General features: G+C 49.2%; 1 pseudogene; it reads left to right on the plus strand.

Annotated features, from left to right (window-relative positions):
- The first annotated feature begins 1,330 nt into the window (after positions 1-1,330).
- On the plus strand, positions 1,331-4,070 carry LOC136482878 (uncharacterized; annotated as a pseudogene).
- The last annotated feature ends 959 nt before the right edge of the window (positions 4,071-5,029 follow it).

Consider the following 5,029-nt stretch of genomic DNA (forward strand, 5'->3'; position numbering starts at 1 on the left):
TTTGTCATGGAGCATAGATGCCGATTTTACCCACCAATCATCTTCTCTACACATTAACTGTCGATGTACGTTACTTTTGTGGCCTCTGAATCAGCAACCTTGGATACTCACGCCATTCAAAGCGTTATGTTGCTGCCTTCGATAGAAACGTCATGCAACAAGTAACGCATTGCCAGCTTTTTTTCAATGTATCCTGGTTGTATGGGTACCGTTTCTATCCAACAATCATCGTCATGCAACAAGTAACGCACTGCCAGCTTTTTTTCAATGTATCCTGGTTGTATGAGTACTGTTTCTATGCAACAATCATGGCCATGCAAACAATAACGCAATGCCAGCTTTTTTTAGTTTATCCTAGTTGTATGGATACCATTTCTGTCCAACAATACCATCATCTTACGCTCCATTGGCATCATGGCTTTCAAGTTTATTGCAGAGCATAGATGATGATTATCCCTGCCCATTCATCCTCTCAATACATTGTTTTGAATAGCTCACCTTGGATATGTGCACCATTCAAAGAGTTGTCACCTTAGATAGACACACTATGCAACTAGTAGCGCATCACCAACTTCTTGGGTCCATCGTGATGTATGGAGACCGTTTCTATGCTCGAATCATCATCTCAATGCATTTGTTATTGTTGATCCATTAACCATCTATCTTATGCAACCAATGGCATCTTGGATTTCTGGTTTGCCACGGAGCATGGACGTCGATGATTCTCTATCCACCGGTCATCATCACAACACATTGCTCAACGACAATTGTTATCCTTGTCGTGTTCGTAAAATCCATTGCCTGCCACATCATGCAACTAATAGCACCTGTCGGTTTCCATGTTAACCATCCATCAATCATCGATCTCACGACAAGGCGCACTAAACCTTCCTCCAGAACTTTTGTTGTTACGCATGTAAAGCTTTGTACTCCACATGTTGCTATAGCATGACTATGGCATCTCTCATCTTTTGAACTCTTACATATTTGTTACTAAGGGGAAAATGGTAACTTATGATAAATAACCATATTATTGGCTAAAAGAAAAGGTAAATAAGGAGCCATATATCAACGAGAAGAGAAGAAAAGTGCGCAGCCCAGGCCCCCAAAACCGGCGGCTGACACTGACACCAAGGGAGCGGTGAGCACACCTGGGGATGGTGACGGGAATCCCACCTCCACTCGCTGTCACACTTCCCAGCCTGCAAACCCCCGCGTCCAGCTCGCCCGTCCCGCGCCTGCCCCACCTTTTTCTCCTCTGCATCCCACGCCTCCCTATAAATTCGCAACCAGTCCCACCCCGTCCGCTCTCATTCCTCGGCCACAGCGCGGTCACCAGACGCCCACCAAGTTTCCGCTATTCGCCAAAAGGTCCCTGCTGCCAGTGCCCGCCCTGTCCATGACCATGGAAAGGCGGCACGGCTTCTTCGCGGCGCTGCGGGAGGAGGTGGCGCGCGGGCTGTCGCCGGCGCGGGCGCGCCGCAAGTCGGAGGCCGCGGACCTGGCCGCCGCCGCGCTCAGGTTCGCCGGAGTGGTCGGCGGCGGCGAGATGCTGGCGCCGCTCATGGAGGGGCCCGATCCGGAGCCCAGCGACGGGGAGAGCGGCGGCTGCCGAGGCGCCGCGCGCGGGAGGAAGGAAGGCTGGGGCCACTGGGTGCGCGGCCAGTTCGCGCGGGCCCCGTCCTCCGCGGTCGCCGCCGCCGGCGCGCTGCGCAACGACCTCAGGATGCTCCTCGGCGTCCTGGGAGCGCCGCTCGCGCCGGTCCACGTCTGCGCCTCCGAGCCGCTCCCGCACCTCAGCGTCAAGGACACTCCCATCGTAAGCGCTTCTCTTGTCACGCTGCTGTTCTGTAGTTTTTTTTTTTCTTTTTCTGCCCCCTTGTTTGCTTGCTCCACGTTCCGTTCCAATCAAATGTTCGACGAAATGCCGGCGTCAAGATTTTCATGGATGTCTGTATCCGAGTTTCCTTGATTCATGGTCCTGTAGACTGTAAAAAGTTTGTTACCACTTACCAGTGATTACAGTGCTGTAAAAGAGTTGCTTTTGATTCTTAATGTCTGCATGTGTGGTCTTGGGATCTTTGACCGCTCTTTAGGACTGGTGTATATGACTGATTGTTTTTTTTTCCACAGCTGTTGCCTGTTATGTGTTTAATTCAGAGATGTTTCTATTTACTGTTATATGCCTGATCTTTAACAAAATTGCGGGTGTTTTTTTTTATTATTGTGATGTGCTTCTCCACAGGAGACCTCATCGGCGCAGTACATCCTGCAGCAATACCTTGCGGCCTCCGGAGGGCACAAGCTTCTGGCCTCCCGGCGCAACTCCTACGCCATGGGCAAGGTGCGCATGGTGGCCACTGAGTTCGAGACCTCCGGCCGCCTCACCAAGAACCGCAATGCTGGACGCGGCGGCGAGCCTGGTCGCTTCGTGCTGTGGCAGATGGCCCCTGAGATGTGGTACATCGAGCTGGTTGTCGGTGGGAGCAAGGTGCACGCAGGGTGCAATGGCAAGCTTGTGTGGCGCCACACACCATGGCTTGGTGCTCATTCTGCCAAGGGCCCTGTTCGCCCGCTTCGCCGTTCCCTCCAGGTATGACTGTTGCTGCCCATGTCCCTGTTTGTGGTTTTCACTGCTAATTCAGTCACAGTCCCATAGAAGATGGTTCCTGAGTGATGTTCTTTTGCAGGGCTTGGATCCATTGATGACGGCAAGCATGTTTGCTCGTGCGCGGTGCATTGGTGAGAGGAAGGTGAATGGGGAGGATTGCTTCATCCTGAAGCTGAGCACAGACACTGAGACCCTCAAGGCACGCAGCGAGGGCCATGCAGAGATTATCAGGCATGTCACGTTTGGATACTTCAGCCAGAGGACTGGTCTTCTTGTCCACATTGAGGATTCGCATCTGACCCGAATTCAGTCAGCCGCCGGAGGGGACGCGGTCTACTGGGAGACTACCATCAGCTCGTTCATGGAGGACTACCGTCCAGTGGATGGTATAATGATCGCGCATTCTGGGCGCTCGGCTGTGACCCTGTTCCGGTTTGGTGAGGTTAGCCATGAGCCACACCAAGACTCGGATGGAGGAGGTGTGGAGCATTGAAGAGGTTGCATTCAACGTTCCTGGGCTGTCCATGGACTGCTTCATCCCGCCCACTGATATCAAGTCTGGATCTGTTGGTGAGACCATGGAGCTTACTCATGGCGAGAGGAGCCGGGCCGGTCCTCCCCCAGGCTACCGCGCTAAAGTTGCTGCGCTGGAGAAAGCAGAAGAAGATAAAGTGGCATGGGGCGGTGGAACCATACTCGAGAGTCACAACTGATCTGCAGTCTGTTCATACTTGGTTCTCACAGTGCAGCTGCTGACCCTGTTGAATCTAGTGTAGGAGAGAAACAAGTGAAACTGAGAGGATTTGGAGGTTTGGTAAACCCAAATGCCTCCTCTGTATAGGAAGAAGCATGAGGCATTCACATGGTCTTGCATATGATTGAAGCGGATCTGTGTGAATCATCCTTTCTGATCCCATCCAGAGACATGGTAGTAGGTAGCCTTGTTTCCTGCTTCAGGCTTTTCTTTTTTTGTCTGTTCCTAGTGAAAGGATTGCTTAGGTATGTTCTCCATTCCAACCGCATGAGAAGGCCATTGTGGTTGGTTCTCTTTTAGCTTATACTAATTGGTCGCTGCCGTCAGCGGGGAAGAAGGGTTTCCTCGCCAGCAACCGGCATGTGTTTTGGCCGTCATGGCATCCGATTGGCGGTGGTTCAGTGTGTTTTGATTGCTGATGGATTGAGCTGAAGCTAACCTCTCAGGGGAAAAAAAGAGAGAGCAGAACATCTGAATGGTTTTTACTTGTGTTTTAGTACTGGGTAGAACCTGTTAGATGTTTGTTAGTTAGCAGTGTTTTATTTAGTAAGTTATTTTGTTCCTGAACCTCCCCCCTGTGCATCTCTCTATATTTAATCATGAGATGAAGGATGTACTAGTGTTAAGCAGTGGTGGATGTAATCTATCCCAAACATCTTTTTGAGTGTCATGCATTGAACTGTGTTTGTGATTGTCCTTGGAAGAAAGAAATGGAATGATTCAGGCTTTTTTCCAGCGTTGATGTGCAAACAGTGTGGCATTGGCACCATAAGAGTGAATTATCTATTTGGCATTGAAACAAATCACTCTTCGTATGAGACACTGAAAATTTTGAACTTCCTTATCTAGCACTGATTTAAAATTTTCTTCCGTAAATGGCACTGCCGTCCCTTTGGAGCACTAAAGGTGTCAAGTGATAACTAAAATGATATCTATACCCTTCTATGTAACATCAGGCCAACAACATGTAGAAAAAGAATAAATAGACATGTTGTCAAAAATATGGAAAGCATAAATATCACAAATACGCTTGTAAATAAAAACATGGTATTTTGATAATTGAAGAGTGCAAATAATAATCAATAAATTTCATGTAAAAGCTTAACAAATTAAATTATAGCACCGGCAAGCGAGGCCGCCCTGCCTCGGCACATAGATGAACGCAGCGATGTTCATGCTGCACGCGCTCGCCAAGAGGCTCACGAACCTGGAGATCAACATGGCGCGCGCCAGTGGCAGAGCCAGGATTCCAAACTTGGGTATTCCTACTTCCACGTCAATAAAAAAATTAGTTATTTTTAACTGCAATGAGTGAAAATACTACAAAATATGAACCAATTTGAGAGGTTGTTTTTACTGTTTTGGGCTTCAATGAGTGAAAATACTACAAAATATGGCATTATACATATACATATACAAGTATATACACATATATACATAGAAGTGTGCTAAAATAGTTGGGTATTCCTGGGAATACGGGGAATACCCTCTGTATCCGCCCATGGCGCGCGCGTCCACCTTCACGGCGCCCACGCCCAGCATCATCGATGCCGTCAACACCAGCTCGCCGTTGGCACCCAACACTTTCGCGTGCAGCCAATTGGCGCTCTGCGACAGGTTGTTGCTGCGCACGGCCTGACAAAAATGGCCTTGCTCTCAACGTC

The sequence above is a fragment of the Miscanthus floridulus genome, chromosome 1 (genome assembly GCF_019320115.1).
Source record: "Miscanthus floridulus cultivar M001 chromosome 1, ASM1932011v1, whole genome shotgun sequence".
Lineage (NCBI taxonomy): Eukaryota > Viridiplantae > Streptophyta > Magnoliopsida > Poales > Poaceae > Miscanthus > Miscanthus floridulus.